This window comes from Podarcis filfolensis (assembly GCF_964270895.1).
Source record: "Podarcis filfolensis genome assembly, chromosome: 1".
NCBI classification, from domain to species: Eukaryota; Metazoa; Chordata; class Lepidosauria; order Squamata; family Lacertidae; genus Podarcis; species Podarcis filfolensis.
The window spans coordinates 79,907,599-79,933,039 of NC_139604.1; the positions used below are offsets into that span (position 1 = coordinate 79,907,599).

The 25,441-nt window shown below is 41.1% G+C and overlaps 1 protein-coding gene across 1 annotated transcript in view; it reads left to right on the forward strand.

Annotated features, from left to right (window-relative positions):
* The first annotated feature begins 24,365 nt into the window (after positions 1-24,365).
* Positions 24,366-25,441, forward strand: part of EHF (ETS homologous factor) — a 50,708-nt gene continuing 49,632 nt past the window's right edge. Inside the window, exon 1 of the mRNA XM_083602746.1 lies at positions 24,366-24,583. The gene's annotated coding sequence lies outside the window, so the exon portion shown is untranslated. The remainder of the gene's footprint in view (positions 24,584-25,441) is intronic.

Sequence of the window (25,441 nt, forward strand, 5' to 3'; positions counted from 1 at the left end):
AATGCCAGCCGTTTACCTTTCCTGCCACAGCGGTACCTATTTATCTACTTGCACTGGCGTGCTTTCGAACTTCTAGGTTGGCAGAAGCTAGGACAGAGCACGGGAGCTCACTCCTTCTTGGGGATTCAAACCACTGACCTTCCCCACATCCTAAGCTAAGCCTGCTTCCCTCAGGAATGGTGAACAAAGTTGTTCCATGACCAGGGGTTAAGTAAGATTCAACTCTCAGTCCAGCCATCTCCTGCATGTGGAAATGGTGGTAGGTAGGCACTGTTTGCCTCAGGTAACAGTCTTTTTATAATTTTATTTATAATTTTCATTTATATACATTACAACAACTATTCAACCAAAATTTTAACATTTCTGACTTCGACTCCCTTCCCCCTCTTTCTGCGGTTCTTTACATTTATTTCCGTCCTTTTCTGCATACTCCCGATTGTCTTAACTTATTCTTTTATTCATCTATTCTCATATATATCTCATATATATTTTTGAAACTGCAGGTTTTTACAATAATCCTGCCAATGTCTTGATCTGTTTACAGTTTATTTGTAAATACTCAACAAACCATTTCCATTCATTTCTAAAAAGTTTGTTATCTTGATTTCTTATTCTTCCAGTAAGTTTCACCATTTCTGCCTACTTCATTAGTTTCTGTAATTCTGTAAATTAGTTTTTCTCTCATTGGGACCTCTTCTTCCTTCCATCTTTGGGCAAATAACATTCTTGCAGCTGTCGTTGCATACATAAATAAATTTCTATACTGTGTAGGTAGTTCTGATCCCACAATTCCCAAGAATAAAGCTTCTGGTTTTTGTTTTTTTATGAATGTTATCTTAAACATATTTTTCAATTCATTATATATCATTTCCCAATAAGTGTTAACCTTATTGCAAGACCACCACATATGGAAAATGGTACCTTCTTTGTCTTTACATTTCCAACACGTTTTCGATTTTGATTTATACATTTTTGACAATCTATTAGGTGTTAGGTACCATCTAAATCATTTTCATATGATTTTCTCTTAAACCATAATATGCTGTAACTTTTATATCTGTATTCCATTATCATTCCCATGCTTCCATTTCTATGCTATGACCAATGTCTATTGCCCAATGTATCACTGAAGATTTCACTTGTTCATCTTTTGTCTCCCATTCTAATAACATCTTATACATTTTAGACATCACTTCAACATTACCATTTAACAGGTCTCTCTCTAGTTGTGATAGCTGTTCCCCAAACCCCTGCTTCCTATCCTTTTTAAATACTTCATTCAAATGATGATATTGTAACCATGTTGTTAACATCCCTAATAAATGCTTAAACTCTTTTAATTTAAATTCTCCATTCTCCTCTCTTAGCAAATTTCTATAAGTCACCCAACTTTCCATCATATATTTTTTCACCAAAGGTGAAAGCCAAAGTTGTGTTTTTATATTTATAAATTTATAAATTATTTATATTTCTATATAAGTTTTTATATTTATCCCATATTCTATACAATTTTTTCCTAATTAAGATTTTCCTAATTAAGATATTGCAAACACAACATTCAGTGATAATAAACCAGGAAATAGAGTGGAATATTAAATATTTAAAACAGAAACAATTCAAACATGCCAACAAGCCACGGAAACTATTAGCTTGGCAAATAAACAAGAAAAAACCTGTATTAAAAAAATAAATATAGGAGGAAGAGTTGTGGAAAAACTGAAAGAAATTGGAGACTGATTTGTGAAGTTTATACAGAACTATATCAAGCCAAATAGGGGGATTTAGAAGAAATTGGTAAATATTTAGAAGACAGTTTGGTCAAGACTTGCATGAATAATTTCTGCAAAATATGGAATAACATTGTGTAATTGCACATACAGCTTCGGTGTTACAGTCTTTTAAAAAGTTGCAAGTGCAATGAGTCAATTAAAAAACAAGCCTGATTCAACCAGTTGTTTGTTTTTGGTGTTCCAAGAAACTACTCCATTTGCTGTGTCACAAGTTCACTGTAGAGTCTCTCCACCTGAAATTCTAGGCAAATGATTCAGGGAGCGGGGGAATTGATTGCTACAGCATTTCAAAGCACCTTAAATGCCTGCAGGGGGTATTGCCTCCTTATGGCAGCTGAGCCACACATAGGTATTCTCTCCAATGAGACCCAGACTGGCCACTCCTGTTTGATCAATCTCCTCGGCACTTTAGACTGCTGCCATTGGTGCTTGGTGATGGTCTCTAGATAGGGAAGTTGGAGAACTCAGACATTAACAGAAACAGAGAAATGCCACAATTTGTCTGTATGCCTGAGGTCAGGAATGGAACTCTCTCAAGTAAATACAAGCAGTATTTGCTATCTTTTCTTTTTATTCCACAGACAAATAATCATAATAATTGCATTGTTGTTTTTGACATTTTCCTTCCATTGAAAGGCACTGAATGTTAGCCACCTTGCTATCTTCTGTAGATGAAACTAACATAGGTTTCAGAAGAAGCTGAACTGTAGCAGAGCGGAAACAACAGTGATTGCAATGAATAGAGGACAGGATGGAAACTGCTGCCTTCTTACATCCCTATCTGTAGACAAACCATTCAGGACAATTCACACAGTGAGGCAGTACATACACTACTGTTTACCTCATGCCTGTAGTTTTCAAGTGGCCTTTGCGTGGTAGTAGCTCAAAGACCTAGTAAGGCAATATAACATACTTATCTTCTATTGTGTGAAGAGTGTCACCAATCAATAGACTGTTGTATAATTGGTGTTAGTCAAGTGCCAAACATTGTTTACATTTTTTCCATGCTAAGCATAAATACGGCATATGCCATAACTTTCAGGAAAACCTCTTGAAAATTATTTCCTTTCCTTACTGTGTGAGGTGCAGAACATAGGAGAAGTTTTCTAGGATTTGGATCATCTAGAGGACTTCCTCTACGCTCTCTGAACCTCACTGCAGTGAGGAAAGGAAACTAGACAACACAGAGTAGGACCTGCTGGCTAGACTTGTGAGGTCTGAGCAAGACGGAATAAATATTCCCCTGTAACACCAATTCTACAGTGATGGGGAGTAAGAGTCCATGGCAGGGCAAGTCATCACATCCAAATCTCTGCAGTCTTGTTGTGGCCAGAGTGGGAGGGAATAGGGGTTGCTTCGCCCTGCTTTTTCATTTGCCTCTCTTTCCCCCTTCCTCCCATTGAACTCAAGGGGAAGGAATTAACATCTCTGTGGATGGCAAAGTTTCAGGGTTTGTTTAGCAGCATATTCAAAGATAGGACAACTCAGGATCCAAGTCTTCCCGCCCTGAATTGAAAAGGCCTTTAAGCATTCTGCTGGAAAAGCATGAATTTAAGAAATTATAACTTTGATCCAAAGAACCCTTTAGCTGAGGAAGAAGCATTACTGCTCCCACATAGTCATGAAGCGGGTGGGGAGAATAGCAGAATCCTGCCAGTTGTCTTGCCATCTCATATGGTATCTCCATTCATGGTTGGGAGTGACTCTTGTCTGAAACTCTGGAGAGCTGTTGCCAGTCAGTATAAACCATATTGAGCTAGATGAATCAAGATGACTCAGCATTTGGCAGCATTCTAGATTCATTCCAGAGGGACCTCTGATCTTTAGGAGAGTTTATTTTTAAGGAGGCAAGAGAGGCTGCAGTGGAAAGGAGGTAGGAAAGCCTTGTTGCACCTTCATAGCATCTATTGCTGTTCTTTGCATCCAAGCCAATATGATTAATTGAAGGCAGGATCTTGGAAGGCCTATATATTTTGATAACTGAGATTAAACTTGGAAATCTCGGAATAAGCTCCATATAATGAAACAGCAGAAGACAATTGTTTGAAAACAAAAGAATGCTTTTACCTGATATTTTATACGACGGGACATGTCATGCAAAACACTGCATAATACCTGCCTACTTAGTTACTGCATAGGGAAATAAGATGCAGATGCCATCTTGTCAAAATGGTTGTGTGAAAGGCAGGAGAAAACTCAGCTACGACATTGTTTGAAATTGCAATACTTCTGTTTTCTAGAAAAATAAGGTGCAAGAATCTACATGGGTTTAATTTGTTGTAACAAGTTCTAAAAACAATAAATGTATTGTAAAGTACTCACCACTATGTGTGTGTGTGTGTGTGTGTGTGTGTGTGTGTGTGTGTAATTTATGGGTGTAAGTCTTTCTGTCCTATTTTTTTTTAAAGGCAGGATCTGCTTTGCATTCGGTATGTGTTAAAACTTGCAATGGCTGTATGACTCCTATGCTATCATGCACTGTATCACTATATCTGGCTGGAAGAGTATCTTGCCCTGAGTTGCACAGAGATAAAAATCTATTCCCTTTCTAGGGTTTGGCTTTTATTGGTAAGTTCAAACAACTGCCAAGAATATAACAGACATAAGAATGAACAACATACCTCCCAGAAACCTAACTCAGAGCTGCATTTTGTGAGTGAAAGGTCTTGAAGGAAAAGTTTTGCTCAAGTAGTTTATGCTGAAAGAGGGTCTGCACTCCCAGAATGAATGGAACATTTATGGAATTTATTTGTTAGGTTCTTGTGGGAAAAGCTTATATGGGTTATTTCAATTCAGTGTTCTAGTCTTAATTCCACAAGGGTTGAAAAGTCCAATGCCAGCACTTACTTGTTGGGTCTTTTTCATATCTATTCATGAGCACATAAGAGAAGTATAGTGGAAGCAAAAAGACTGCTGGGAGCAGCAAAAACCCAGATCCTTCATCAGATACCCCAAAAGCAGTTGTTTCAGATCCGTGCAGCTAAAAAACACCTTGAGTTCCATGCCTCTGTTCATGTCTGTTCATCACCACAAACAGACACAACCACTAGGACTGGTTTATGGCTGGAGACTTTCAATTCCTCCTTGTTTTCCTCTTCTTAAGCCACATGTTGAATTGCAGGCATAAAATATCCACCACTTTGGCACTTTAATCCCATTAAGCTCCACTCCCTCTTCAATATCCTAACCTATTTAGGACACTGGTCTATATGGCCCTTTGATGAATGTCACATTTCAAAGAGGAAACATTCCCAGCCTTTGGGACCACCCAGCTCATTTTGGTATGTCTCTTGCCACCCATGAAGGCTGTTGAGCAGAGCAACAAGACAAACCTCATTCATGCTCATCCAGACCACCAAACTCCTAACAATACAAAATCTAGTTCATTGCTCACTTGCCACCCTGCAAACCGCCCCACAATGAGCTTTATTACTCTCCCTTCTTAGTGACCCATCCTCTCATCTCTCTGCCTTATCTACCTCTTTCTATCTCTGATGCCCATCTTTTCCTCAGATCTGTTTCCCAATACTGCCTATCCTATCCTACTTTGCTCTGCTTCCTAAACCTTTTTCTTATGAAGCTTATCTACACAGCCTGCCTGCATGATATCTCTGCCTCTTAATGTTCTCACTCATGATGACTGAGAACATTAAGGCCTGGCCAAAATAAACAGAGAAGCCTTTTCTCTCTCTCATGCAACACTATAACTTGGGGCCTATGAAGCTGATTTGGGGAGAGATTCGAGACAGATAATAGAAAAGGCTTTTTCACACAATACAGGGCTGATGGGCCTTTGTTCTTTTCTTTTCTTTTTTTAGGGATTACACAAATTCATTCCAATTGACAAGCCAATTGGAGCCTCTGTGAGCTGCTTAGACACTGAGGGTCAAACAACAGGATGTGGATATTTGATCATGCATTGTCTTCATCCTTCATAATTACCTGCTTGTTTTTATTCTCAAAGGTTTGTCTACTTCACATACCATTCAGTCTTAATTATAAAAAATTAAAATGATATAGTGTGTTCTCCCTCATGGAGAGCACAGGTTGCGGGCGGGGCTGACAAGACACCTCACTGTTACTAGGCAAATGGTTTGGCTATCCTTTAAGCAGGGGCAGGCTGTTACTGGGGAAATCTAGATGTTGCCATTTGTTGATTGACAGCCCTATTTGTTAAATACAATGCTCGCAGCGAGGAACTTCCTCTTTTCGCTGCTTACTTCGGATCACCCGCCCTCCCTTCCCTAATTTTAGGCTGTTTGCTTGACCTTGCTATGCCTGTCATGGGGTCGTCTGCTTTGGGGCAGGGGCCTGGTAGGAATTTTGTCCATTTGGCTGATTAGTGTGTGCCACTTGGTTTTTGCCTACTGCGTAGCAAATCGTCACAACTTGTAAGGTTTGCAGTTAGGCATTGGTCTTGGAATTGGTTGGTGGAGGATTATGGATTCGGCTGTGCCTGCCCCTCCAAAATGCTGCTGCTGGTGGAGGGGTATGGATTCGGCTGTGCCTGCCCCTCCAAAATGCTGCTGCTGCTTCAAGGGTTTTCCGTTAAAGGAACCCAGGGGCTCCCCATGCTTTTGTCCGAAACCCCCTGGCAAGGGGCTAGGGCCACGCAAGCCCCTGGGAGCATTCTGGGGAGAGGTGAGGCATGGTTCCCAGTCCCGTCTCTCTCCCCAGGTGACTTACCCTTTCTGACTTTGCAGGGGGTGCGAATGTCAGAGCTGTCCCCGTGCGGGGTCAGTTAGTGCTACTAATGCCTAAGCAACCACCCACATTGCTGTAATTTGAATAAAGTTGTGGCCAAAATTATGCCAAAAACCTTAAACAAAAATTAAGTGTCAATTGTGTTTTTCTTTGGGGGGGGGGGGGTGTCTTGGAGACCTCGACGCGCAAATGAAATCGAAAAGTTCACCCCTGTTTTCACCATTGCCACATTTCATTTGGACCAAAACCAGGTGAGATGAGAATTGTGTTATTGCATTTCCATCTTTTAAAACCTTTTCTCAGCAGGGAAGCCCAATCAGGACTGGGACTCTGGTGTGTGAGAAGAGGAAAGTGTTGAACGTTGTTTACAACTGTAAATTACTTGCAGACATTTTATTTAGTAAGAGATAAATAAATGCAATAAACAGCAACAATTCCCCTGCTTGCTGTTTTCCCAGCAAAAAGCCACCCACCTACCTTGAAATAATTTGGTCCTGGTGGGAGAAAAAGCCATATAGTTCACTGTCCAAGTAGTGATGCATGCTTTTGTTCTGTACTGGAGTTGAACTTGCTGCAAATAAAGAATAGAGCAGAGTTTGCTGCTCCCCCTTACCTATTACAGTATGAAATACTTAGATAGTGTATTGATTCTGTGTTAGTATTATGTGGTGTATTTGCACTAGACTGCAAGCTTCTCTAAAGCATTCTGGATTCAGATGGGCTAAAGTCAAGTCTTCTAAGTCTCTCTTTATTATGTTTTTGATTAAAGAAAACAAGATTATTGGTAAAAGGCTCCACATTTTCTCATGTAAGCCCTGTAAGACCCTTATAGAGACTTGGGAAATGCAAAGAGTATTCACTTGCAGACATTATTTCAACAGCAACAACCCATATCTTATGTATCCACACATAGTTAAAAGCTTAGTTCTGCTGGTCCAACAAGGCTTCCATTTCCTCTCCTCCCTCTGGGTGTCGCTCAGTCTCTTGAGGGTCCCCCAAACATTTGGAACAGATTTTGAGGGTGCACAGGAGACTTGAGGGTACAAGAGAAGAAGTTCCAGCAGAAGTGTGTTGTATCAGCAGATACCACACAATGTCTGTTAATCTATACAGAAAGCCCAGAGCTATGACATAAGGCACAAACCACCCTTGAAGCTAGAAACCAGCACTCCAATCTCTAAACCTCTGAGGCAGCTGACCAGAAGATGATGCTGCAGCTTCTCGCTGCTGTTGGGCCAATGAGGCGTCTGGCTAACTAGAGGTACTGTAATCTTCACAACTCAGGCTCATCCATGTTCACAGACTGTCAACTGACCCAGGAAGCAATTGTGTTCAGCCTTGTGCTAGAAAATGCAAGTGTTTTTCTTATTCTTCCCACTGTGCAGTGTGCAAGTTGGGAACCAAACTACAGCTTCACTACCTCTCCATAAAATTATCTACTTACTTGTCTGCTTATTCTCCCCCCCGCATCCTCTGCTCTTGTATTAACAAGTACATAAAGACAAGCCTAAAGACCTATCTAATCCAGCATCCTCTTTCTCAAATAGCTACAGGAAGTCCACAAGCAGGAGATGAGTACAATAACACCCTCTTGCTCTTTTCCACCAGCAATTTGTTTTCAAACTCAACTTGTCTCTGGTCCCTACAGACTGTTCACCTGGCTTGTTTTCTGACACACTTTTTTTTTTAAAAAAACCCTATATCTCTGATTTACAGCATTAGGAATGTCTGCCCCCCCCCCTTCTATCATCCTGATGCCACCTAGGTTCGGACTGTACTACCTTCTGATCCTTCTATTCAAATGTCAAACCTATTAAAATATATTAGGGTAGTTTTGAGAGAAGATGTTTTTGAAAGATTCAAAGATTCAAAGCCACTCATCTGGAGGAGCATCTCCACCCCCATCGTTCTGCCCGGACACTGAGGTCCAGCACCGAGGGCCTTCTGGTGGTTCACTCCCTGCAAAACGTGAAGCTACAGGGAACCAGGCAGAGGGCCTTCTCGATAGTGGTGCCTGCCCTCTGGAACACCCTCCCATCAGATGCCAAGGAAATGAACAACTATCTGTCTTTTAGAAGACATCTGAAGGCAGTCTTTAATGTTTGATGTCCTATTGTGCTTTTAATTCTTCTGGGAGCTGCCCAAAGTGGCTGGGGAAACCCAGCCAGATGGGCAGTGTATTATTATTATTATTATTATTATTATTATTATTATTATTACACTAGATTAGGACCTGGGAGACCAGAGTTCAGATTCCCACTCAGTGTGGGAGAAAATTCCCTCTGTGGGTTCAGTACAGAGGTTTACACCAAATTCCCAATTAGTCACCCTTCATTCAGTAATGCATTGCAGGACAGAGTCCAAAAGAGTCTGCAAAAGCATTTCTATTTGCACACACCATATATAGGAAAGATATGTAATCTGAGCTGTTTATTATCCAGCCAACTAGCTTACGCCACCCCAGCACCTCACCATCTCTCATCCAACCATAGTCCTTGAGAGTGCTGATTCAACCCAAGGTTTTTTAGTGTACGTTCAGAGCCTTATTTGTATCCTTGTATGAATAAATGTAAAAATAATATTTATCTACCACTTAATATACAAAATCCACAAGCAGTTTACCTAAAACAAAGCAAGATCATAAAAAAGAAATATCTATACAACATTGTAACAAAAATACCCAAAAAGAAAGGAGACTCTGTCAATAAAACTTCCAATTTAATATCAATAAACAGTAAAACAGAGTAACCTATAGACAAGGGAAATATGTAATAGGGGAAGCAAGGATGCCGCTCAAAACAATAGCCCCGTGTCTCTTTCTCTCTGTGTGTAAAGTCCAGGAATTTTCACTGTATGCAGTGATGTTATCACATTGGTAATTCTCTTATCCCTGGAAGCAGCAATTGGTGAGGTGGGGAAACTTTCTGACAGAGTGATGTCAAGTATCTTCTGATGTCACAAGGGAGAAAAGAGAATGAGATGGGGGTGCTACGTTCAGTGAGAGTTCGATTCACACTTCACCTTCCACGGATAGAAAAGCTGTTTCCAAAGGACTTTTGATCCAACAGAGGGGTCCTGTTGGTAGAAGGAAGAGAAGGCAACTTTTGCGGGCCTAGCCTTCCTCCTGCTGCTTCCTATGGTGTCAAGGAGAATTCCCAAGTCCCACTGTGTGGGAGCTGATGCTGGAAGCTGTAGCGGTGGTGGTGAGGAATTGGCAATAGTTTCCTCCCCTGCTTCACTGGCAGGACCAAAATCTGGATCCAACTCAACCCAAACACTGCATCTGCTGTCATGCCTAGTTCCAACCTGTGTGAACACAAGGAATATCCCCCCCACCCCTTCTGCATTAACCCAAACCGAAAAGTCCCAGGACTGGAGACAGTGTGCAGTTTTTCAGAGTTGAAGATGCTGTTGTGCTGATGACATTGCTGCTTTTGCAACAGTCAGCTTTTCTGTTTGCAGGACCTGCAGGTTTTTGTAGTACTTCAAAAACCTGCCAAACCTGTATGGCCAGAGATGATGGGAAAAGGAGGGAAGTAAGGAGTATCTACACCACTAGCAATGTTGTCTCTATTACATCATCTTTGGTTCTATTAAAAAGCTGTTGTCTGTGGCTCTGCATCCCATACTAGGGAACAGATCCAGTGGCTCATACTGCCAGGACTGCCAGGGCAATGTTGGATTTTCCATTACACAATCCTATGATATGATCTCTGAATACAAGGCACCCGGAATGTGGGAACTTGATGTAATCATGTAATTAATTCCTGATGCTTGTATGTCCTGTGCTTCTGAACTCTTCGCACTTTGATTTCCTTATCTCTCGGCCCTTTACTTTGAAAGTGAGCGATTTATAAATAATAAAGCCAGGACTAGCTTTAAATCATGCAGTTTATAAAGCTCCTTTGCTGTGGAAACTGTAAAATGAGCACAACAGCAGCATCACAGCAAAGTTGTTGTTATCTAACGCTGAACAGCCTAGCTTGTTAGCAGAAATACTAGTAGAAGTAATCAATGACACTCATACAGTATCTTTAATTATATTTCTAACTTCAATACATTCCTTTGCTATTAAATTAAGACAACAATGCTATCATGTCACTGACTTTATATAGAGTATGCAGGATAACTGATTATACAGAAGGAAGTTTTTTCATGTGTGGGCAGAATAGCGTGCAGAATGTATTTTCCATAATACTGAAAAGCTACAATTGTCTTGGATTTGGGGTAAGAGCTACCAATCTAGACCCCTTGTGTTTTCTCAATACTCCTGGTATTTCTTGTTTGGGAATGAAGGACTGGAGACACTTCACATTTTCAAAGTACAGTGGTACCTCAGGTTACATACGCTTCAGGTTACATACATTTCAGGTTACAGGCTCCGCTAACCCAGAAATAGTACCTCGGGTTAAGAACTTTGCTTCAGGATGAGAACAGAAATCGTGCTCCGGTGGTGCGGCAGCCGCAGGAGGCCCCATTAGCTAAAGTGGTGCTTCAGGTTAAGAACAGTTTCACGTTAAGAACGGACCTCCAGAACGAATTAAGTACTTAACCCGAGGTACCACTGTATTTGTTAACAAACAAAAAACTGTACCATCTTGTTTTGTTGCCTTTGCAAAATTCGTAGCTGCACACACTTGCTATGACATTTATAAAGCAGATGTAGGCCAATGCCTAAAATGGAGAGAGACGGCTGAGAATTGTTTTTAGAGATTCCACTTTCATTCTTCATAAAGAAATGAAATTTTGAAACTGGTAACTAATCAGCTACTGATTGAGATAGTTACTACTTTTGACCAGAGGTCAAAGAAGCATGATAACAACTGTCTGAAAATGCTGCCATCATTGCTTAAGAATGCACATGTATCCCAGTAGTTTGAGCACTAGCAAAAAAAAATTGGTCAGAAGGAAGGAACTAATTTGGAGGCCCATCATTACTTAAAAGGAAGTTGGAAAGCATCTATCACAGTAATTAACTGGAGAATACTTTTCTCACTATTTGACCTATATTTTGGTCCCATTGCAAGACTATAACATGTTTTCCTGCTGGTTTTGGGGATTGGTGTACACACACACACACACACACACACACACTTAATGTTTTAGAATTGGAAGGTTCCCAATGAGAAAAACCACCTCTGGCTGAAAAAATGTTCTTCAGTAATGTTTTAGACTTTCCAGAAACTTGTTAACAAAACTATTAGGAACACTCATTGTAAATTTTGTGGGAGGCTCACAGATTGCACTGGTGTTTCAGTAAAACACACACATACTTAATTCATATTAAATGTGACTGTCGTGTTAGTCACAGAGACAAGCCAATTATGTATTTGCCATGGGAAACAGGGCTGGTGCTAACATTCAAGTCAAATTGTGAGTGCTTATCACACAGAGAGGACAAAACCACAAGCAGAACTTTAGATTTATCGTATAGCATCTCAGAGTTTCATGTGCACCTTATGCAGTATCAAGAATGAAATCTGTCCAAGCAGGGAGTAACAAGAGCACTATTGCCTTGAAGCTAGAGGCTGGGGATCGCTCTTATAGGTCTTTGCTCTTCTGATTCATTGCTATACAAATTAAAAGCCTTTGGCTTCCAGCCCATGTCCAACTGTATTTGTCAGGCCACAAATGGCTCCTTATTTGAGCAGATGCTCTTTCATTTTCAAAATTCCTCTTGGCTCACCAGGGCCAACATTTACTATGCTTGCTCACTTGCGATTGCTTATCTCAGCGGTTCTCCTTCAAGGACTTGGTCGCTGATAAAGCTGTCACCTAAAACAATGCAGATTGTCTTGCCATCAAGAAGACAATTCACCTTTTCCTCAGCAACATCTATCCTATAAAATATTAGGGCTTGGTTTCTTAAAAAATAGGCTGCAATATTAACCCTGCTTACCTGGGAGTAAGCCCCACTGAATTCAATAAGTAGAAATAATTAGGAACAGGCAGTTAGTCAGCATAGAGGACATCTCAAGGTATCACAGATTCCCCAGATAGTTGAATGTCATTGATTTTTCCAAGATGGGAGTGTACAAATTGCGACCCCCTGAGCTGAGTCGGCTTCACCTACTACATGACAGCCCATTTAAGCTACATAAAACATGTTTTTGCTGCCTGACTTACACTAGGGAGGGGAAGGAACTCAATGCAGGGCTGGAGGGGGAAAGGAGTTATAAATTATGCCAGGGGTTCCCAAACTGTGGTTCATGGGCTATTAGTGGTCCAGAAGCTTAGCTAAGGTGGTCCATGGAATCTTTACGTTAAATATTCATATTGATTTTTTTATTGCTTCTTAATGCATTTTACTGTATTAGAATTTGAATTCTGCGGAATACAAATTGTAATACAATAAAATAGAATATAAGAACTAACCAAATACACAATTACAAATAACACAGCATCTAGCACAGCACTTTATGATTGCTACAACAGGCAGAAAATCCATTAAGTGGTATGCTGAGACCATCAGCAATATTCAAGTGGTTTGTTGGAGAAAACACCTGGGAACCAGTGAACTATGCAAGTGTAGTCTAGGGCATGGGATAATGAGCGTTCAAAGTTCGCATAACTAGTTAGCCTGCTAGAATGTTGGTGGTTGCCAGAATTAATATGATAGATGGCCTCTGCAAGCTAGGGATATTTATTCATTTTTCTCTGAAAATGCATGTCCTGCTGTTCTTTAAAAAAGCAAGCTTTAAGAAATAAAACACATAAAATATGACAATCACAGTAAAAGCATAAGGCAGGGGACAATTAAAATGGAATAGTCATGCAGCACCAACCACAGAACTGAGAAATACTTTTTAATCTGTCAAACATTTCAAAAGGAGCAGGCTTTCCTTAAAAAAAGAAGCAAACCCTGTCCTGGACTTAACCCAACTCTCTGCTGAAGATGTTTTCCTGCTGATCTTTATCTGGAATCTAAAGCTGCTCCCGTTAAGAGGAATCTTTCTGAAGGAACATATATTTAAAGTGACTGACAGCAAGGAACTCAAATATCTTTAATACTATGAGGAAGAGAGGTGGAACAACAACAATTGGAAACACACCAAGTTCTGAGGGAGCAGATGTTTGCAGGTATGTTATGAACTGTTTGATCCCATTTGGGTTTTCATTTTGATATAAGGAGGTGGAGGCATTGTATCATCTTGCCCTGTTGCTCATTATTTTGTTTATTATTGATTGATAGCCATCTTGATTCTGATGGAACCCTAAGGTGGTTTGCATAATAAATAAAATGGTTTGGCATAAACATGTACTGCTTTAACTTAAACAAAACAAAAAAAAAATTCTTTCCAGTAGCACCTTAAAGACCAACTAAGTTAGTTCTTGGTATGAGCTTTCGTGTGCATGCACACTTCGTCAGATACACTGAAACAGAAGTTGCCAGATCCTTCTATATAGTGAGAAGGTGGGGAGGGGTATTACTCAGAAGGGTGGTGGGAATGGGTGGTTGGCAGATAGCTGAGATGAGCCTGTTGACGGCTCTTAACGACTGCAATAGGTCTTACAGGAAAAAGCAAGGGGTGAGAAGGTGAAAAATGGCTTTGTCATGTATAATGAGATAAGAATCCAATGTCTTTGTTCAGACCAGGTCTCTCCATGGTTTTAAGTTTGGTAATGAGTTGCAACTCATTACCAAACTTAAAACCATGGAGAGACCTGGTCTGAACAAAGACATTGGATTCTTATCTCATTATACATGACAAAGCCATTTTTCACCTTCTCACCCCTTGCTTTTTCCTGTAAGACCTATTGCAGTCGTTAAGAGCCGTCAACAGGCTCATCTCAGCTATCTGCCAACCACCCATTCCCACCACCCTTCTGAGTAATACCCCTCCCCACCTTCTCACTATATAGAAGGATCTGGCAACTTCTGTTTCAGTGTATCTGACGAAGTGTGCATGCACACGAAAGCTCATACCAAGAACTAACTTAGTTGGTCTTTAAGGTGCTACTGGAAAGAATTTTTTTTTTGTTTTGTTTTGACTATGGCAGACCAACACGGCTACCTATCTGTAACTGCTTTAACTTAATGGTTCCTCAACTTCAGCTGTTATCTTGATGCATGTGTTCTTGAATTCATGTAATGCTGCCTCCTATGGACAATACGAAAAGCTTTCAGCTGTGCATTTCCTGAGAAAAATAGACAAGAAAACACTAGTATAGGTTTTCACTATGCAATCACACTTTCTATAAAGTGGTGTCATCACTGCAGGACTTTGGGACAGAATTCCAGGCCTTCACCCAGCTTGATCGGCCCCACATGCAGCAGGGTAGACTTATCACATTTTAAAGCAAGTGAACTCTAGCTAGTGAGGATCCCCCATCAGACCATGAAGTCCCAATTTTCTGCACAGAGAGAGATATGTACTGACCATCCATTCCCAGTAGATGGACCAGTCTTCCATGTGGCAGAATCCCAAACGCTGCTCTTTTGTCCTAGGAGCAAGTTTGTACTCGGAGTTGAGCTGTTCATCCGAATGCCTTAGATTCTTTCTAGAGTTGGAATGCTTTCATATAGCATCACTTGCTAAACGAGTCAACTCAGTAGTGCTCATTGACCCTTTTCTTATTATGATAATCACCCAATAACAAGGTGGAGCAATTTAGCTTTATCCTAGGCTATTATAATCTCCTAACCACGTCAGGGCTGGTGAATATGAAAGACTCATAAATAAACCACTGAAATAATGAAATGACCACAGAGAAAAATAATCTAATTTAAATAACAAAACCACAGCATATTGGGATGGGTGGGAGTAGTGGTTTTTTATCTGACGAATCTGTGGTTGCACTCAGTTTCTGCTGGGGATCATGTTAATGCAGCCTCATGAAAAATATAGGCTTCAGAATGGAAAGAAAATATAAATGAGATAAAATGACAATACAATGTTTTCTTGGAGAAGGAGAGTATGTAGGTTTGTGAGCCTAAATTTGCCCCATCAAAGCTTAATCCCCAGCCTGTTAGGAGAGGCAACTCCCCCTAATAATAATAATAATAATAATAATAATAATAATACAGTGGTACCTCGGGTTACATACGCTTCAGGTTACAGACGCTTCAGGTTACAGACTCCGCTAACCCAGAAATAGTACCTCAGGTTAAGAACTTCGCTTCAGGATGAGAACAGAAATCGTGTGGCGGCGGCGCTGCAGCAGCAGGAGGCCCCATTAGCTTCAGGTTAAGTGGTGCTTCAGGTTAAGAATAGTTTCAGGTTAAGAACATACCTCCGGAATGAATTAAGTACTTAACCTGAGGTACCACTGTAATAATAAATCATTCTACAGGTTCCTAGATGCTAGGGCAAGATCTAGATAAAATCCTGTGCATGTTTACTCAGGTTCAATTGGGTTTACTCTCTAACAGTGGATTTAGAGAGTGCAGCCTTTAAGTAATCAGACATATCCAACATGTACTATGGCTAGCCCTGGACAAACACCTGACATATAAGGAAAAAGTAATAAGACAGCTTTAGCTAAGCTGAGAAATTGCAGAAGTGTAGATCATCGTAACAGTTTAAACATCTCTAAAGGATTACTATAAAGAAGAAGAAAACCACCATTTACCAGGGCGCCTGAGGAAGGAAATAAGGATTACTGTACGTACATAGCACCACATGTCCAAACTTATTCCTATAGTCAGACATTTCTTGAATAACAAGGCATTATTCTTAACTGTTCAGTGTAATCCTGAGCAGCTGGCTAAATTAGAAATCTCTTGAGTTGCAGGTGCGAGAGTAGCCGGGTTATCACCAACGACTGAATTCAAGTTGCCACAGAGCAGATTAAAGTCGGAGATCAGCCTCCGAAAAGAGATGGCTAAGAGAACAAATTGCACAAGGAAGGTGTGGACTTCATGGATATTCTTAAGAATAATGTAAAATCCTGCTGTCTCGACCACTTTAACACATTGCGGCTGTGGGGAATCTGGAAGTCAACATGGACACTTTTTGCTGTAGTCACCTGCCCTGAATGTAGGTAATTCTACCACTGCAAGGATTAAGTGAGCCAGCTCTATGATTAAGTGATTGCAAATAGCTGTTGCTGTTATTTTTCAAATGAAGGCTAAGACTGTCACTTTAAAAACAAAATGGGGTGAAAGCGTACAGATCTGTAAACCTTTAGAAATATTTTGTGTCATTTACAGTAAATAATTTGGGCACTAAATTTGATGGGGGTTTAAAATGTTTGATGCAAATATAGCAAGGTTGATATGCTTGGTTTTATGGGTTACACCAAAATCCTATACCTACTTACCTGGAAATAAGCCCCATAAAACTCGGTGGCACTTACTTCTGAATGGACATTGTTAGGAATGCACTGTTAGTTTCATTCTTATTTATTATATTTCTTAGTAGCTTTATACAAAAAAGCAACTTAATAATACAAAATACAAATAAGCTAAAACCTGCCACCATCATTTTATTTCAATCCTGCCATATTTTGTTTTCATCCTAAACCCCGTATCTTTCATGAGGTTGCATAATCCCTTATGCCAATAAAGATATAAAAAAGCAAAAACAAAACAAAACACCATGATCCACAACAGAAAGAGGGTACAGCCACAAATTTGTCAGAAAGAGTTGGACACCTGGTTGCTTCAGGTAAATTTAATCTTCAACATCCCTGCAACTTTTTGAGCTACTTTTATCCACATCAGTGTATTTGTGCCACGAAAGATCATATGCAGTGGTTAAAAAATATACAAAAGTCCAGAGGCTGGATTCAAGTAACTGGTCCAACTAGCAGAAGCTCATGCAAGGACTTCTGCTAATGCAATAGGGATTTCTCCCCTTTCATCTTCCCATGTACTCCCCAGCACCCAGTCGGCTCTGAAGGGGTTGGGAGAACTGTAAAACAAATGTGGAGAGGAGAAGGGGGTTGTTCTGTAAAGCAAGTGGAGGTGCTTCTGCTGATGAAACATTTGTAACAACTTCTCAGGTCACCTAATGTTCCTATCGGACAGCCATAGTTAAGTACGGTAATTTGTTCATTTATTATTAACTGAATTTATATAGCCATCCCATAACACGAATTCTCTGGGTGGTTCAACAGTTGAAAAGCTATCACAATAAAAGCTGTTACAAACAAAAGGGACATATTTTTTTTAAAAAAGATGAACATATTTTAAAATGGGCAGAACAATCCTAAACTCTAGATTCACTGACTGAAAGGAATTAGGACTGGAGAGAGGTATATCTCTGCCTGCTGACAGGAACTCCACTGGTGGAAAGGCAGTATCTGGCACAGAACACCCCTCTAAGCTCACAGAAAACTCTTGGGGCAAATACGGCTTGCTGTTGGGGTTCCCACTGGCTCCAGCTAGTGCTAGACACAAAAGGAGGTGTTGTAAGGACAGGGCAAAGGCAAGGGAGGGATTCAGTGGCCTTGGATCCAGTGGAGAGTCCCCAGGATTGGATCCCCAATCCTCACCATCCTGGAGTCGGTGGGGGAAAAAATGCAGTGGGACAAAAGCAAGGTAAGTCCCCAACCCCCTCAGCTAGTGCAGAAGCCAGGATGACTTGGGAAGTGGGAACCAATCTACTTGGCATCGTGCAAATACCCCTTAGGATCCCACTGTAAGAGGATCAGGCCCTATGACATAAGGTAGTTAAAAGGTCTGGGTGGACCAAATGGTCTTCATCTGAAAATATTTTATTTATTAACTGAATTTATATAGTCTATGGTTTAGATATGTTTTGCAAACGTAGTTGGGGAGACAATGATCTAAGGCAGGGGTCAGCAAACTTTTTCAGCAGGGGGCCGGTCCACAGTCCCTCAGACCTTCTTGGGGGGGGGCGGACTATATTTTGGAGGAAAAAAAATGAATTCCTATGCCTCACAAATAACCCAGAGATGCATTTTAAATAAAAGCACACATTCTACTCATGTAAAAACACACTGATTCCTGGGCCGGATTGAGAAAGCAATTGGGCCGGATCCAGCCCCCAGGCTTTAGCTTGCCTACCCATGATCTAAGGATTTTAATTCAGGATATAATAGTCAAGGCCCCAAATATTCAGGAAAGGTGATGTGATAATTTGTGGGTCAGCAACAAGATCCTTAGGGTTTAAGCACGTGGTGGGGGGCCTAAATTTCACCAATTTCCATTTCTAATGGGGATAATGAAACTATGGATAAAAATGGTGTTGGAAAGGTTTTAAAATGTGCATCCAGGAATGGATGAATGTGTATGTATGTCGGAATTAGATGTAGACTCATTAAGAAGATGCAACTTTCTCCGGCCTGTATGTTCTTGGCATCTAGGAAGCTTTGTTTGTTTGTATTAACTCTGTGTGGTTGTTGAGACCTCTCTGTTTCCTGAAATTCAGATACAGTGAGCAAAGGGTGCACTCTCTGAACTCAGCTGCAAATGAGTATTTTTGAAAGTGCTCCTGATTCATTGGAATTTTAAAGCCGTTAATCATAAACCTGATATTTGCATATTAATACCACTGTACTTTGTGTTGATATTAGAGATAGGATGAACTGGTTCCAAAGTATTTGCCTATGGTAGCTGTAGACAAAGGTGTATTCACAAGCATGGAGAGGGCTGAACAATTCAGAGTCCAAAGGTACTGAGCGAAAAATGGAAGCGAGCGACAGGCAGGTATGTCTGCGATAAATACAAAGAAGGAGGTTATTGATTTGCAGGTGCTTGACTCGTCTGCATTTTAAATTTTTTTGAACATATCCATTTGTATGTAAAGGTAAAAAAACCCCAAACCTCTTTTACATTGTAATCACTATGCAGCTGCACCAAAAATTGGAGATCCTAAGCAGACAGAAGGCAGAATGAATTTGTTTGTAGTCTGCGTCACTTTTGCCTGCAGACATCCCTCATAAGTCAGGATGTTCTCTGTGATGGTCTCTGGAATGGTCTCACCCTAGAAATAAGGCACGCACCAACCGTGATGCAGTTCCAGCGCATGTTGAAAACTTTTCCTTTACTTTTTACCATGGCTTTTACAGGCTACTGATACCAGCTGTTATGGAATTTTAAGGATATTTAAAATTCCTGATTTTTAATTCCCCCCCATGCTTTAGAGTTTTTTATTGTATTTATATCATATTTTGTGCAATTGTCATACACCACATTGAGATGTCTGCACAACAATCAGTATATAAATATTTACACCAATAAAGTTGTGGCCTAAATTTGCCCAGTAACCATTAACCTAATATCCGTGTCCTTGTGTCTTATTCGTCAACGAGGGGGCGGCTTCGGGGTCTTGACACGCAAATATTTACACAAATAAATGTTTCTTTTCCTTCAATTCTATTCCCTTTCCACAAAATTTTGCAAATTTAAATACCTATTGTGGCAGCGCCAGTGCAACTGCCCAGCCCCAACCTTGCTGCCACCCAGTGCTGCCAGTGTCTGGAAGGTACCCCTTTACAGGGGTGCCCTGAGATATCATACCTGATCAAGGGAGTGATGCACCATCACTTACCCCGCCCCCTCAATCTGGGAGTAAACAAAGCATTCAACCAAATACCTTATCTACCACACAAGCTGTCGCTACCACACTGGCTCACCTCAATGGCTACCTACAGCTGCAACCAATTCCGCAGACCCCAGTATACATCTAGCAACCAAGCCTCCTTGCCAGCAGATGATAAATGCACAACATCTGGTTGATATCAGTCCAAACATAATGCCAAATGTAATGCCTGCGTGCCGCATGACCCTACCACCCAGACGCGCCACTGCATACCGCATTGCCTGGTCCACTTTCCATAGGACATGACCGATACGCGCTGGCTCCCTTGCACTACGCCATTGCTGCTGCTACGGAGCCCCCCCCCCCAATTATGGTTAAACATGGATGCACTGCCTGCAAGGAGTCAAAGTCAGAAGCCGCTGCCAGGATAAGATCAATGCATCCACAGACTCCTCGTGCTGATGCTGAATGTCTGGTCACTGTATGTGTGTCGCTGGCATGTATCCAGGGGGCATGGCTTGCAGGCACAACCCCACTTTTCTTCACCCTATTGATGAACGTCCTGGGGAGTCTTCTGTGAACAACCCCACTGTTTGTGCCTTAATGCTGACCAATGAGAATGCACATTTGGAGGGGCACGGCAGTAAATAGGACAACAGCATCTATGTGCTCATTATGTACAAAATAAGTGAACCATATTAAATTGGAATATTGTGGCATATTTCTCAATCACCATTTGTGCCCCCTCCAATATTTAGAACAGGAAGAAGAGCGTAAACCGTTCGTCTCCATGTTCATCTTTTCCTTCTTTCCACGATCATCATCATTCTGTCAAAGGTAGTTGGATGCTAATATAGTGCCTGTGCAAGTTGTTTGTACTTAATTGATCATATTTACTGGCACAGGTGAGTCACAATATTGTAACTATATGGCATGATGTATGCATATGAAGAAATCTTGTGTATTTTTGACCTACTTCTGGAAGCAGAGCTGGTTTGAATTGCATACCATCATGTGAAACTCACAGGTGGAATCTACTGGAGCTGAGGTCAACACTGGTCTTTCCTGCAGCAGACACAACACATAGTACTTACCTGAGCAACCCAGTAGAGGCTCAAAAGTAGAATCCGCCTACCTATGGGATACATCTGGCTTTTGTTCTATTTGTTCTATTTTGTTATTTGTTCTAACAGTTAGAACTGCACCTTGGCCTCATGACAGCAGTCAAACATCTCTGCTGCTGTTGCCATTTCCAATTGCTCCGACTGTCCTTAATCTACCCACTGCGCCTAGTCAATTTCCTTGCCTGCAATTCAGATTCAGGTAGCTAGCCACGTTGGTCTGACGCAGTAGAAATAAATAAATAAAAAATGTCCAGTAGCACCTTAGAGACCAACTAAGTTTGTTCTGGGTATAATATTTCGTGTGCATGCATGAAATCTGAAGAAGTATCTGAAGAAGTATGCATCCACACGAAAACTTATACCCAGAACAAACATAGTTGGTCTCTAAGGTGCTACTGGACATTTTTTTTTATTTATTTATCTTGCCTGCAATGTTGCATTTCATAGCAACCAGAGAAGATAGGCTCCTCCATGTCCTTCATAGCCACCTAGTTGGGATTGGAGGAATGGTCACTAAGGAAAGGAAAACAACGATACAGACCTTGACCCATGTCAAGAGCTACAGCTAGTCTTGCTTAAAAAAACACTAATGTTTTACAACCGTGATTTATGGCATTGTGTCACAAATTGCAACCCTTTGTGAGAATTGGTGTATCTCAGTATAAGAAACTGAGCAGCAGTCCCGGATCAGATATTGCATCCACCTTGAATGGATATTGATCCACCTGGATCAGATATTGCATCCACTCCCTAGGTTGCCTTAAGCAAGTCAGTGCCTCTCAACCTCCTATAATCAGGACTGGTTTTGTTTGGCATAGTCTCCCCCTCTGCAGCATGAACTCCTCCCCTTCCCTCGACAGCAACAGCTGACAGGTGTGCAGCATGACAGTTTTATTCCACTGCTGTAGCTGAAGTGATGGTAGCAGTAGAAGCAAAAATGCCACTCTAGCTGTCAAGGTATGATGGTAGCAGTGCTGGCTGAAGGGGGAAATGCTGGCTAATCAGCCCTGAGAGGAGTGTCAGGCCCAGATAACTGTAGCCACCATTTTGGGTTGACAACGGGGTCAGTGGTGGGCCCTCAGCAGTTGTTTGATAGGGCTGACCTCTGATGTAGAGTCTGCTAACAAGTATTGGTAAAGATGCAATAAATGACAACATAATCTGCTCAAGCAATATATGCTAGTGGTGTATTCTTGACGTGCAGGGCTGGAAATTTGGTCGGCCCTGGCGCATGATCCCTTTGTTGGCTAGGCTGAGACAGCAACTTGTCCAAGGTCACCCTGTGAACTTTATGGCTGGTCAGTAGGGATGGGGAAGAAATTTTATTGACATTGCATTCAAAGGTAAACTTAGAAATATGTGTATGCTGATGAATTTTCACATGGACTTGAATTTTTAAAAAACCCCAGGTTGATGTGGAAATATGGAGAACTGAACTTACAAATGGAAAAAATGGTAACTGAGAGTAACCAAAATTGAGAGATTTTCCCAACCCTACTTGTCAGAGATGTGAACCCAAGACTTCCTTGCCAAAGTCCAACATCCTAACACCGTACCACCCTTTGACAAATTGCTATTCTTTGACCATCAGCTGATACAAATAAAACAAATGTCATGCTTATTTTGGGAGTATATAGCTGTACAGCAGTTTTCATTTTTGGACATATCTTGGGGATATGGGTATGGACTCTGGGTATGTGGCTATGGAGGCTGCACAGATTAGCACTTCAAATTTTACGACAACACCACTGAGAAAACCAGACCAAAACATGCTCATAGCAGCCTTGAACCACGACCAGCTGCTCTCTTATGCATGCAGTACTTGGAGTTCTAGGTACGCTACTCCCACCACGCTTTAGCTGAGACCACAACAGCATGGAGAGTAGACAACAAATCAATAACATTCCAGGGATTTTAAGTTCTGAAAGCAAACGTAAATTACATTCGTGAATAGAATTGAGGAGTCCAGATTTGTAGACTAGATCTCCCACCCAATGGAGTCTAGTTTCCAGCCTCATGGGTAGATTATTGGTCAACAATGGAAAAGTTGCCTTTGGTGTCTCTGCGACAACTGAGCTACACTTTCTAATAGGGAAGCTCTGAACTCTTTTTATCCTGAGATGAGGCTATTCAGTTACATAGACCTGGCAACAGAATTTGGCATCTCTGTCTGCAGGCATGTGCAAAGGTGCAAAATTGTGCTACACCAGCCACTCCTTTTGACTAAATGCAAAACTAAGCCCCCCCCCCCAATACCCACTGTGGCTGTTCTCTCTTATTAGTTTATATCCAACCACCAGCCATTTTTCTGAATGTGTCAATCCCATCTATCTCTGGTACTCTGTTCCTCATTCTAGTCAGGTTAAAAAGGTGCAGGAATTAAAGCTACAGTTTGCTCACTCGTGGTTTCCTTCACCTGGAGCCAGTTGGCACTGCATTCTTTTGTACAAAGTCTAAAGCGCAGCTACTTCTAAATCCATTTGAAGAGTACCAACTGTGTGGAGCTTCTCGTGGACCCAGTGCTGCATGGCCAGGGCTTGGCAAAGCAATGTACAAACTGGCTCTGTTCTGAGCAGATAGCAGAGGCTGGGTAGAATCTGAAAAGCACCATGGACACCGACACAAGCCTGACACTCTGGCTGCCCCTTTGTGCATTGATTGCCACATCCACAGTCACTCCTTGTGCAGGTATGCAGTTTTCAGTTTGTGCCAAGTTTTTGTTTTGTTCTGTTTTCTACCGTGCCTTTGCGGTGTGCGCACACAGAAATAATATGGGCAAAGGAAAGGCACAGAGACAAACTCTCTAATATATGACTTAGTTCAATGAGGGTAAGTGAATACCAGGGAGGAGAAAGATAATCCTTCAATGCTGGATCATTTGCTTGAGCTTGCAGTTAATGCAAATCTATTCCATACTGTTCGTTTTCTGGTTATTTCCCCCACCCACCCCCAAGCCGGTTTGAGCTGTCAGAAATGATGGCCACGTTTCTGGAGTTTGCTTTTCTTTCTTCAGGTTATATTAACTGCCTGAAATAACTTGTCCTTAGCAAAAATAAAATAAAATAAATGGGATCGTCTTAAACACACACACACACACACACACACACACACACACACACACGAAACCAATGCCTCATCCATTAACAGGGCTCTTTCTCTTTTGTTCTTGGGACAGAAGTGTAACCTGGTTAGACTTGTTTTGTTTGTGCGGGAAGGTGTGAGTTGGTTGGCTGTATGCAAATGTTTGCAATCCCTGTGGGGTTTTTTAAAGTTTTATTTTAGACGATCCAATCAGAATAACAGGAAGTGACCTAAGGAATTCCACAATTGGCCAGCTAAACATTCTAAAATATGTTTTAAAATTCATATCACAAGCATCTGCCTTCACTGCTGCGAGGTTTTTTGAAGTGATAGCCTGCCACCTATGTGTACCTAACATCTGGCATAACATCTGATCAGTCTTTTCGCTGCTGCAGCTAAAGGATTTCCCCAACAGAACCAGCAGCTAAATGAGGTAAGGGCTTTGAACGGTGTGCTGCTCAGCTCCTTTTAAACAAAAAACTCTGCCACTGGGGATAAAATCTAGAGGTGCACAAGTATGAACTAATCTCTGGCATAACGATGATGTTCCAACCCTTGCCTTGAAAAACGCAACTAAAATGTTTTGATCAAAGGGTGTTGAAAAGCTCTCATTAAGAGATTTTGGCTACGCACGGGCAGCTCAAATCCCATTAAAATAAATGGGTTTAAAATATCCTAATGACGTGCAGGATTCATTGGCTCAACCAGCAGGACAGTGGGCATTTTGTTTTTGTTTAAAGTTGTTCTACTAGTGCTGCTGCTGCTGCTACTACTGATATCTCCTGCCTTTAGTTACAATGATTATTGTGCTATTAACCCTGATTTAGTAAGGTAAAGTAGGCTAATGTTCAGATGAAATGTAAACAATTCTATATGTTTTCAAGTATATGTTAATTTAGGACCGGGCACCCCAATTGTGGGCATGCCAGCTTCTGTATACTGAGTTGCTCCTAATTTCTCAAGGGTTTCAAATTATATTTGTGGGTTAGCATTGAAGTATGGACATTGTAATCAGGCCTGCTGAATATAATATTGTTGCTGATCATCCGCAAATATATTGATTGCCTGTCTGGTGAAGGAGATGTTGTAATGTTCTCACAAAACCACTGGTCTGCTTCGATTGGGCTTCTGGGTCCAGTTTCCAGATTGTTCCCTATCGCCCAATTGCCATTATAACCAGGACTACTAATAATTTCGTATCATGAAATTGTCTCACTCCTGTGCTGTGTTGATTGACAACAAATTTACACAAGGTTTCACAACGATCTTGGTCAGTTATTATTCATTTCTT